We start from the raw sequence: 12,535 nt of genomic DNA, 5'->3' as shown, positions 1-12,535 counted from the left end.
AAAGGAATCGACAAAATCGCGATTTTAAAAGTTCTCTACCATGTGCTGAAGCTGGGGGTCAACTTTGACCAAAGAGTTTACAGCCTGAGATCCATGGCGACAACGTCCCAAAGGACCGTTCACTGCCAAACCACTGCGCGTCCTTGATGCATAGGGGCCACCGTTTTCACTTTGTCTTATCTCGACCGGATCGAGCGTCTCTGGAACGTCACTGACAATCAGAAGTCCGATCTCGGCATCAACGTGAGGTATGAAAACATCATCTGGATGGGGCCATTGATCCACGTCCTCTTGGGTTGGAATGTTTTCCTCACAAACAGGAATCTCGGGTCTCGTATAAAGCGCGGGAAGACTGACAAAATCGTTCTCATCGAGACCGGATACTTCTAAGTCGCGGATGAGGTAACTTTCAACCCGACCGTTCTTCTTCTCTAAGGTGGACCGGGAAACCTTTACTTTTGTTCCTTCAACCCCGAGTTTTCTCACTAACGATTCCGTGCAGAAGGTGGCACTACTTCCATTGTCCAGAAAGGCGTGCGTGATGACTGTCCGATTGTTAGCTCTCCATACCATTCGGTATCTAGTCAAAAGTTAGCTCCCTTGTAGAATTTCTTGGTGTTCTTGAGGGCTCCGATTGCGACGGTTTCGTCACCCCTCAAGTCATCTCCACCATTTGTAAGGACGTAGCATTGAGTCTTAAATATGTACACAACAAAGATGTCGCCCATCGTGATTTAAAGCCTGCTAACATCTTGGTCACCAATCAACACTACTGTGATTTGACTACAAGCGATCAGTGAGAAGTCTGGGAGAAGCGCCCTCTGGTTTGCAAGCTAACTGATTTCGGTGAAAGCCGCTCTACCAAGATACAAACTTAATCCTAGCGGTAACTTGGATGCCAAACCAGACATTTCGTTCTTCTTCGCACGTCCAAGTATACTCCTTCTAAATACAGCGTAACATTCGGTTCTCTTACGCGGGTTGACACTCGCCGAGAATCTGGCTCAGTAGCGTATCTGAACGAAGCGTCCATGCCTTTTCGGCGACGCGTAACAATTTTCAATGATATGTGACTGCGGTAACCGTAACTTGCCAACACCACATTAACTGATAAAAAGCAATCTATTGAAGTGGGAAAACGCTGAGGGTTGAAAATTGTTACGATTGCTCAAAAACTGTACTTGCACTCAACGAGAAAACACTCTCCGAAGACGAAATGAATAACGTAGATTCTGCTCGAAAGCGAACTGCGATTAGCGCGACTACAAAAAAAAAAAAGGCCTCCTGAACAGAGAAAACTAAGCTCCTATACGCAGGAAAAACTGAAAATAAATGCATGCGAAACGACTCACTGCAAATGTAACTAACGCCAATAATTACGAATGAAACAATAAGGCATGAACGAAACACTAGTTTAGACGACGCGAAACAGCAACAACACTCAAGAGACACCCTAATTAACAACTGACAACATTCCGCACGCTAAGATCTTTCAAGCATTATGTGATGATGATCGTCATGAGAATTTTAACAGACGCTCTTCTCCACTTTTGTTGGAGCCAACTACGGCGCCGTGTTGACGGTGAGCGGAGTTAGGTTCAATTTTGATGATAATGAATCGCTCAAAATTTCAGATAAGAGAAAAATGGTTTCGCTCAGTCGTACTTTTAGATTCACACTTAAGATTCCAGAAAATAGAACAACTCAATTCAAAGTTAAACAAAAGACCGCTTTTGACATACCAATAAGCTTCTTTCTCGCGCGTTTTCTTCTATGCGTTTGAAAAAATTGCACGCATATGCGCGTTTTTTTAACGCGCTTTTCGCGCGAATTTAAAGTTAAGTACCTCTGAGCCGTCCTGTATGCTTGTGCTCCTTGAACCCGCCATGAAGAAATTTCGTCCACCCTGAAAATAATACAAACCTCTGTTAACCTTCAGAAAAAGTTCAATACAACACACATTTTAAGAAAAATCAGAAATTTTGCGATATTTTTGCAGACGTTCGAAAATAATCGCGAGATGACCAATTTGTCGCAGAGAGGAAAAATTTTCACGATTTAGTAATTTTCAGTTCGAAATGTGTCCTTTTTCCTCAGACTTCTTCAGAATGACATGAACTGCTGAGAATTCTAGCATGTAGAATAGAGCACTTTTCAATTGATAATCGAAAGTGATCCTGAATTGCACCAGTTTTGTTTTACTTTGCTCTTTGATTGGACCAAAAAACTCGCCCCGCCATTTCAACCAGTCAAATGCAGAACAAAAACCAATCCCACTTCAATCACTCGTGTTTTCCCGCGCTTCAACTTTCTGTTCTTACTGGACAATAATGATGGTAACATTTGTTCTGATCGGTAGTAAGTTGTGATAACTTTTGTTTCGATTTTTGGACACTCAATTGATAACAATTGGAAAAATCGTAATACAATTGAGTGATATCAAAGTGAAAACAGAGCAATCAGAATAAAGGGAAATATCACAAGTAGCCAGTCAGACTTCAGGGTCAACGCAGGCAAACTGCCTGGAGCGCGGGAAAATACGTGTGGACAGGCGCACTTGGTTCTAGGTTTGTTATCTGATTGGCTGAGAGGATGGCACAAGACTTCCGGACCGATCCCAGAATGTGACGAGGCAATACCACAAAAAATTCTTGAATCACTGTCTGCAGTCAACGAAAAATTGCCCATTAAATTGGGTAGAAATTTTCGGGGATAGCTGGCTCCACAAGGCGCTTTCTATCTTGGCAACAAGAGATTGAACCTCGACAAAACCATGGCAAACTTGCGAAAGGGGTTTGTCAAAAAAGCTAATATTTTACCAATGCTTTTGTAGAATTTGCGTCGATATTATAAATCACTCTTCTTAAAAACTCCAAAAACAAACTTGCAAGATGTTTGAGCGCCCCTTCATCTCCTTCCTATTTTCTCTATCAGTGCTTATCCTTGCAATTTTCATTCACTGAGCCACTTGCAACAAATTTGCAAGTCAGTTTGTCAGTTTTAAAATTTTTAAAACTGCGTGACATAGCGTGACTCTGGTCCCCTTAAAAGTTGTTTTGTCGTGTCACGCAGCATTTTTTTTCCCGGAAGTTCTTTGAGCCAACAAGAGATTGAACCTCGACAAAACCACGACAAACTTGCGAAGCGCGAAAGAGGTTTTTGTCTTCAAGACTAATTTTCATTTAACGGCTGACCGACCCTCTGAAAGCAAATAAACAATCATGACACATTGCATCCGTGCGAGGTAACTTAAGCCAATATTTGCTAAATGCCGCTATAGCATTTGCGTCATGATATTAAGCGTCATTCTTCTAAAACCCCAAAAACAAACAGAAAACATGCAGAATGTTTTAGCGGCCCTTCATCTTTTTTCTGTGTTCTCTATTAGCGCTTCTGCTTGCGATTTTCCTCCACTGAGCTTCTTACTGCTAATTTGCAAGTCAGTCTGTCAATTTTAAAATTGCCCAAAACTGCGTGACATAGCGTGGCTCTGGTCCCCTTCAAAGTTGTTTTGTCTTATCACCCAGCAATTTCTATCCCGGAAGCTCTTTGAGCAAAGAAGAGATTGAACCTCGACAAAACCACGACAAACTTGCCAAAGAGATTTCAAGACTGGTTTTCAATTAACGGCTAAATAAGCAGCAAACTTTGTCGAATTGTGCAATTACGGACTCGTAGACACAAGCATCTTTAGTACTATTTCAAAAACGAGTGCGAGGGTATCATCAGGGTTTCCAAACACGAAAAACTCAGTGATGAAAGCACGAGGCCGCAGGCCCAGTGCATTTATTGTTTTCGAGTGGCTAAAACTACCTCTGTGTATTTTTGGTGACTTGATCAACTAAGACAAACAAAAGAAGAGAGAAATAAACAAAACAATTCATGAAAGCGATGGAAATATTCCTTACAGCGTACTCCTTCATACAAAGTAGTGGCTCCAGTTGGGAACACAAAGCCACAACTTCAACAGCAACATCGTCTGGAGAAAACTGAACCTTCCAGAGTGGCTCATGAAGGCGGACCTCAACTGCAGGATGCGAGGAAAACAGGTGAATTTGCTTGTCTGATTTACAACCTGGCGAGGGCTTCGTAATAGAAGGACAACACGCACCAACCTTTGAATGAAGGGTCGTAGGCAAGAGGCGCACATAATGGCCCAAGAAGAAGGGCTCGTTCTAAATTCATTTTTCGAATTTCAAGCCATTGAAATGTTGGATTATCTGCGCATGAAATCTGAAAAGAAACTTCCTGCAAAGGAGGCCATGACGGCTGTTCAGACTGATACTTCGTATAGGATACACAAATCATCGCACGTGCGGTGGTGTTCTTGCGATGCGCCACTGACCAATATTAGTTGAGAGGGGGAGAAAAGGGGAGAGGGGTGGGGCGACGGGAAAAGCTGGGGGGGAAGGTGGGGGATCCTACTTCATTGAAAGGCGATTTCATCGTAATAGGTCTGAATGAAAAACGAAACAAATCGAACAAACGAACAGATGTTGGGCTAGCTGGCAAACCAGTGAACCAGTGAGTTGAGCAGCCTAAAACAGAGTTACCCAGCTGAGTTTAGAGGGGCACTAATAAATTAACAGGGTTTATAAAGGAAGACAGTTTGAGGAATGGGTGGGGGAGGTGACAGGACTGTTAGTTATTAATCAATCGTCTCTTATCTGTTTTGGGCAGTTAAAATGGATACTGAAATAGTTAGCAGTAAAACAAAGAAGCGAAAAGGAGGAGGAAAGTTTGGTCGCATTGAAAAAAAGAGGATTTAGTTTGCATAATTTTCCTTCCTTTATTTGATCTGCCGCTACTGTTGCACCATTTATTTGTACATTCCTTTTTTATAACCATATGTCTGAATCAGGTCAAGTTATCTCATGAATTTAATTTAACCTTTAAATCAACAACAAAGATAGTTTTGAGCTGATTTACATAAGTTTCCCAAAATTTCGACTTGCAGTATGCAGTTGAGATGTTGCAGTCCACTAAACATACTACAACAAGAATATTTCTACGTGCAATAATTTAATCAAAATTGAAGAAACTTTATTCCTAGCACCCTCAAATAAATATATTACAAAATTCCTGCACTCAAATCTCATAAATAATATATATTTTCCTGTACAATTTATAGCTTGGATAAACTATCTCTAGACTAAGGAAACCTCTCTACTTGATTATATACCATTCCCTCTTCTGGAAAAATATCTATATACATTCAAAAAGATACTTTTTCAAACAAAGTATAGGAAATGGGCATAAAACCAAACTATGAAGCGTAAAAATGGTTCTTCTTTTTTTCAAGAGGATTGTGGCATATTCAAAACCAAAAATTCACTTATCAATTTCATTCTTGACCCCTTGGGACACTGAGATAAACTGATTTAAAACCATCTTGAGATTTTCATCAAATTTGAAAAAAAGTTGTTGAAAGAGTTCTAAAGAGGAGATAATGACAGCGTTATGTGATACTTTGTGCAAACTGACGCAATGCTTAACATTTAAGCTCCCAAGAGTGACCAAGACAGTATTTCTCCTTATAATGACAACACAGTATCAAAGAGACAAGTGATGAGAATAAAGAAACATATCAATTACAGGAAAATCCATGGATCAAATACCAACTTCTTCTACTTCAAAGGATATAGTACCAACTATATGTAGTGGGGTCACATCACATCTCCCTAAACAGCACAGTACATAAAAGTTATTTCCTATCATCAGTCTCAAAAAATTTAAGGATCAAGACATTTCTGACAAAGTTAAATGCAAGTCAAACTGGTTTGAAGGCATTTTAACCTGAAATCCGTTTTCAAATACGACAGAAATACTGTAATTAACATTTTAAAGAATCAAGGAGTTCCAGCCCCTTGAGTAATTATTCAATTGTTGTATCAATCGTCTCATACTTTATGAACCAGAGAAAGTTTAATAATTTCAATCTGCGAGTTTCATAATACATTTCGACTCAAAATTCACTTCGCATGGCAGAAGTATTGTACTGAAATAAACAAGAAAGAATGAAGCTGACGCCATTCGTTTTGAATAACACATGAACATGAAGAACATGAAACGGCACCAGTTTAAACTCATGAGACAAAGCCCACGTATTTATTTGAGGTAAATGAACTGGTTGGACCGAAAGCGAAATAAATAAACAATGAACTGACAGTGGTGAGGGATTTGGGGGCCATGTGATAAACAAGTTTTACCGAAGTTTGTCCTCTAGTCAGCCCTTCAAGCCTAAAGAGGCAATTAAAAAAATACTCACCAAAACACAAAAATCGGGGATGATTGAGGCAGGACTTTAACCGTTGTTAAGATAAATACCATGTATAACAGACTTGGAGAGCAAAAAGGCCAAAGACAGTTGTGAGCCATGACTTGGGAAATCCACCTCAACCTCCCGAAACCGATTTCGCCGAAGGCTGTAGTAAGAGCAACTCAATCCTGAAGCTGGAACATTTTTTAAAGCCTTGTGTCCTAGGTGACTACAAAGAGAAAGAAAAGACAATGTTATTTGAAGCGATTTGAAGCTTGGGGGCCACCTCCAACTTTACACAATTTTATTTCAAAGTTGCAGTAAAATAAGATCAAATTCTGAACTACCTTCTATTATCGTAACGAATATCTCACGATCATCCCCACATACAACTTCGTGATTCATAGAAGTAAGACATATTAACATCTCAAGACTAACCTTGAAGATTTGTAGCCTCATATGCGCATCTCGATTGTCAGAAAATCAAATCTCAAACTTCAAGTCTTCGGCCTTTTTTTCCGTTTTGTTCGCACTTTGATTATTAAAATAACCTCGAGTCATCCGCAGAGTTTGAAATGGTGGTAAACTTGACATCCTATTTCATCCCTCTCCGAAAAACATTTCAAAACAGTTGTCGATCGCCCAGGAAAAGACCGCTGAAAATATCCAAAAAAATAGGCGCAAACGCGCATGCGTAATGTTATGGACGCGTTTACTCCGGCGGTACACGAAACTCGCTGAACTGTTAATATTTTACGGTCCACTTCCTCGCTTGTGGTAAGTAATGCTGGTGAAGGACTAGCAAAAACTGTGACTGATTTCTTCAGATACCACGCACTCGAGGTATGTTCTAACGTGTGTTGCCTCTATTATAACGCATAATTTAGGTTTTGTTGATTTTCTTGGATTTTCAGGAAAATAGGCCCGAATGTTCCTCCGATATTTACGCACAAAGATATAACGTAAATATTCCGAAAGCTGAAATATTTCCATCGAAATCTTTCTTGCGTGTGTCATTACCTTTACTCGAAAAAACCTCATACACTTTATTAGCCAAACTGGGATATCTATATTTTATGGTTACTTTAAAAGTAGCGCCCGAAGAACGATTTTCCGGAAGGCACCTTATTTTCTTGAGAGCTACTGTCAAAAATGCAAATCATAACCACTTGTATTTTAACAAAAAATTCCGATTTCCTCGATTTTAAATAAAGTCGAAGCGTACCTTTCACAATGAAATACTTATATCGACTCGTCATTCATAACTTTAAGTAACGTAACCGCTCATAAGCCGAACTGAAGTTCCTACTATTGTCGTAATTTCCACCTTTATTTAGCGGTCACCCCCATTAGGTGGTCGTGGTCAACCTTGCCTCTGTCTCAAAATCAGTACTTGTGTTGTCGTCCACCTGTATTGAACGGTCACTTATAGCGGATCAGCTCGAATGAAACTAAGAATAATCTTTCAAGTAAAATTTTATCCATGTTTTTCTTCCAAAATTTATACTAGTAGTATTTTTTAGCAAGTTTTTATACATAAGTGGTCAGGTATGGCCTTCGTTATCGTTTAATATATAACTCATTTCCAATGAAACTTGTAATAAACAATCAACCTGTGTTAAGAGTGTGTATGTGAAATGAAGATCAGCGTAAGCTGCAGGTTTTGTTTCCTTGGGTGATAGGCTGTTACCATCGTCCTCAAATTAAATACCAATTCAGAAATGTTTTGAACTTCAAATGTGCGCCGCCTCGCAGAAAAAGTCACTAGCAGGTCTGGACAGCACACAGACGGAGGGTGTCAATGCAGTCGCCTACCTGGAGGCGATCACTGATTTTCTGAGGAAAAATAATGAGAATGATGACGATGTATCTATATCTGTAGCTTGTTAACAATATTTTGTGAGAGTAGCTTCTCCAGGGCTCACTATGGAAGAGAGAATTTGAGGATGTTAAGGTTGAGAGAAAGTTTGGAGAAATCTCACCTTCTCTGACTATGAAGCCATCTTTATATTCTAACGCCCGCCTCATTCAAAACTTGCATATGCTCAAAAGCTTCGACTGTTTTCTTTGGTGTGCCTGTACAATCAGTGCTAGGAATTGTTGAAATTCAGGTCAGTTTAAAGATAAGAGCCATTGCTCTTTGTAAGTGTCCTTCTCTATGTGGTCCTTCAGATGGTCTTCTTGAAACTTGCCCTTTTATAATCACTGACGCACACGAGCGTCTATAACTAATGTATTCCTGTTAATGCAGGCCTTCAGGGTGATAAGGCGAGAGAAATTTTCTCACGTCTACGAGCTGGCAAACGCTATCTGTCAACCGACTTTAAGCTGCACATCTCAAGTAAGACGCCCTACGCAGATCATTGCAGTGGGTTAGGGCCACAGATTAGCCGGGAGCCCGAACTACTGTGGATTCTTGAATAACTTTTTGACCCTCATAAACTGTGAAAGTTTGAAAGAGATCGCTGAGATGGCATGTGTCACGCCTGTCTGGTCCTCTCGCAGACAGACTTTCAAGGCCCACAATACTCAAAATGAAAATCAAATTCTCGAACTCAATTTACTTTTTCAAAGTTTTTTTTCGTTCGAAGGCGCGAAATGATCATGAATAGTCTCCAGTAGAATTCCAACTTCAAATATGTATTTCCACCACAACGACTTACTTCCTCAATAAAGCAACTGTATAATGTGTGCCGTTTCGTCACTCGTCTCGTCTCGTCTCTCGATACGCGTGCTAGAATTGAATGTAAGAAGGGTACTATCTTTGTGCGTTACATTTTCAGTTGGGACGCAGTTCGGAATACGCGTACAACTTACAAGATAGGAGGGAATTTTGTTTTTAAAATAGTTGGTCAATTAATTTTTCCTTGCTTCTGATAACTTTTTTATAAATTTCTCAACTTCAACCATAAAATCATTGAATTTAAACTGTTCCAACAATGTTTTTCCCTTCTCAGAGAAATCAACATGGAAGAGCAACCAAGACGCTCTAGACGATTACAAGGAACACAGCCTGAACGCGATCCCATTGAACTGTTGTGTGGAGTTTGCCGTTTGCCAATTTCGCCAAACTTGTATAACTGCACGATAACAAGGTATTGTCATCAACCCATTCACCGTTCGTGTTTGGAAAATGCATTACGAATCAATGCACGGTGCCCGCTATGTCGTGCCCGGCATGGAGTGCAACATCCAGATAATGTTAATCCTAGGAATGGAGAGCGTTGGCTTCACCAGTGAGATTAGCACAAGTAAGTACAAATTTTTATTTCTTTTATTTTTTTCCAATCACGATTATTGTTGTGAATGAAACCTGAAATACTACGTTTTATTTTTCAAGTCTCCAGAACCATTTCCTTATGAACTTGAAAGATTATCTGAAAGACTCTTCATATCTTTAATAGAGGACTTCATCGACGTACAACAAACAACTGGATTTAAAAACCTCTTCAATACGGTTTAGCTTTTGATTCTGTAGTAAATTTGTGTGTTTTTATGTTTATTAAGGCCTATTGTAATAAAAATAACTAAATTGAAGGGTTCACCTGTTTTTATTAAAAAATAAGAAAATTGGATCTTGCAGACATGCTAACCAACAACAGCAATTGTGAGTGAGTATCCACTATGAAACTACTAACGAGCTTGATACCGTAGGATTAGGTGTGCCGATTTGGAAGATAAATTTTTGTTCTAGTGTTTTACGGCTCTCCGAACTGCCTAAATGTAAGGAAAGGCCGCAATCTGCCATATGTTGTTTAGAATGATTAGAGAGATTAAAGTGTCTTTCTACTGGTTAGAATGCGTCCTTGTAATTTCTTTCTGGTGTTAAGGTGTTCTCGGAATCGGTCACTTAGTCGTCTTCCGTTTCACCAATGTATAGCTTATTGCAGTAAGTGCAAGTTATGCAGCAAATGACGTTGGCGGAGGTACGCGTAAGGCGATCAGTGATCCTAATGGATCTCTTGGGTCCCGATATTTTCTCTACGTTATGAACGAAAGGACAAGTTTTGCATCGTGAGCGAGCGCATTCATTGAAAGTTCCAGATTGATCTTTGGTTTGAAATGAACCTCTGACCAAAAAGTTGCCTTTGTTTTTGTCACGTTTGAATGAAATTAGTGGGGGTTGTGAAAAGATAGTGCCAGTCTCTGAATCGTTTTGGAGTTATTTAAAATTTTTGAGAATGATAGATTTGACTACGTGGTTGTGAGGGTGAAATGTGAGAGTGAATGGAATGCGGTCAGTGTCTTCCTTCTCAGCCGTTTTTAGTGCTGACTTTCGTAAACCGTAGGGCACAGTGGTGGCCCGCTTGAACGACAGAAACAGGATAGCCACGTTGACCGAAAAACTGGCACATTGCCTCTGGTTTTTCGAAAAAACCAGAGTCGTCAGCACATAAACGACGAGGTCTGAGAAACTTTGAAAAAGGTATGGAATTCTTGACCTATGATGGCTGGGAAGATGAATACAACAAGTAACTATGTGAATCTGTAGGTTTGTAGTAAACACTAGAACATCGACCGTTGCCTTCAATTGAAATTTTGATGTCTAGAAAAGCCATGTTTCCGTCGTCCCACCAAAGGAAGCGCAGAAACGAACTGTCGCGGTCTGGAACTCAAACCTGATAAAATATCGATTCTATGTCCGCCATAACTGCAACTTTATCCTCGCGAAACCTTGTCAGCACTCCAACAAGTGAATTTCTCAAGTCAGGTCCCCTGTATAACATGCTGTTGAGTGATAACCCCACGAACTTTGCTGAACATTCGAAGACTACTCTAATTTTTCCAGGCTTTTGGGGATGGTACACCCCATGGTGAGGTATATACCATGTGTCACTGTCCTCAGGACTCATCTGAAGCGCAGAAACCTTACGCAACTCTCGGCAACCAATTCTCTCATGAAGACTTTGTAGTCGTCACACAGCTTGGGATCATTTTCCAACCTTTTCTACAACCAACCGATCTGCACCAAGGCTTGTGACTTGCTTTTGGGAACCAAAACTACGCCATTCTTGAAAGGCAAAGGGATTTTATAATGTGCGTCCATTAGCTGTATCTTCTCAGCGTTCTGCATAAAGCAGCGTTCATCTTGCGACATCTCTGTCGTATCATCAGCAAAGGAGTCGGCAAAATCACGATTGTAAAATTTCTCTGCCATGCGCTAAAGCTGGGGTCAACTTTGAAAAAGGAGCTTACAGCCTGAGATCCATGACCCAAAGGACCGTTCACTGCCCAACCAATGCGCGTCCTTGATGCATAGGGACCACCGTTTTCACTGTACTTTATCTCAACTGGATCGAGCGCCTCTGGAACGTCACTGACAATCAGAAGTCCGATCTCAGCATCAACGTGAAGTATGGAAACACCACCTAGATGGGGCCATTGATCCACGTCCTCCTGGGTTGGAATGTCTTCCCCACAAACCGGAATCTCGGGTCTCGTATAAAGCGCGGGAAGACTGACGAAATCATTCTCATCGAGATAGGACACAACTTAGTCGCGAATGAGGTAACTTTCAACCGGACTGTTCTTCTTCTCGAAGGTGGACAGGGAAATGTTTACTTTTGTTCCTTCAACCCCGAGTTTTCTCACTAACGATTCCGTGCAGATGGTGGCACTACTTTCATTGACCAGAAAGGCGTGCGTGATGACTGTCCGATTGTTAGCTCTCCATACCATTCTGTATCTAGTCAAAAGTTAGCTCCCTTGTAGAATTTCTTGGTGCTCTTGAGGGCTCCGATTACGACGGTTTCGTCACCCCTCAAGTCATCTCCACCATTTGTAAGGACGTAGCATTGGGTCTTAAATATGTACACAACAAAGATGTCGCCCATCGTGATTTAAAGCCTGCTAACATCTTGGTCACCAATCAACACTACTGTGATTTGACTACAAGCGATCAGAGAGAAGTCTGGGAAAAGCGCCCTCTGGTTTGTAAGCTAACTGATTTCGGTGAAAGCCGCTCTACTAAGATACAAACTTAATCCTAGCGGTAACTTGGATGCCAGACCAGACATTTCGTTCTTCTTTGCACGAATTCTCTCCAGATAGACTCCTTCTAAATCCAGCGTAACATTCGGTTCTCTTACGCGGGTTGACACTCGCCGAGAATCTGGCTCAGTAGCGTATCTGAACGGAGCGTCCATGCCTTTTCGGCGACGCGTAACAATTTTCAATGATATGTGACTGCGGTAACCGTAACTTTCCAACACCACATTAAGTGATAAAAAGCGATTTAACGAAGTGGGAGAACGCTGAGGGTTGAAAATTGTTACG

At 40.7% G+C, this 12,535-nt stretch overlaps 1 long non-coding RNA gene across 3 annotated transcripts in view; it reads right to left on the bottom strand.

Annotated features, from left to right (window-relative positions):
- Window positions 1-4,778: 4,778 nt before the first annotated feature.
- LOC149043401 (uncharacterized) overlaps window positions 4,779-12,535 on the bottom strand; it is a 10,956-nt gene continuing 3,199 nt past the window's right edge. The window contains exons 3-5 of one of the 3 annotated variants that reach the window (XR_016187826.1): window positions 6,607-6,915; window positions 6,269-6,488; window positions 4,779-5,681 (exon numbers count right to left, since the gene is read on the bottom strand). This is a non-coding gene — a long non-coding RNA (uncharacterized LOC149043401). The remainder of the gene's footprint in view (window positions 5,682-6,268; window positions 6,489-6,606; window positions 6,916-12,535) is intronic. The other 2 variants (XR_016187829.1, XR_016187828.1) reach the window with 2 other exon arrangements.

This window comes from Pocillopora damicornis, chromosome 6, assembly GCF_964200805.1.
Source record: "Pocillopora damicornis chromosome 6, jaPocDami1.2, whole genome shotgun sequence".
Lineage (NCBI taxonomy): Eukaryota > Metazoa > Cnidaria > Anthozoa > Scleractinia > Pocilloporidae > Pocillopora > Pocillopora damicornis.
This window is presented reverse-complemented; position numbering and strand designations above follow the sequence as displayed.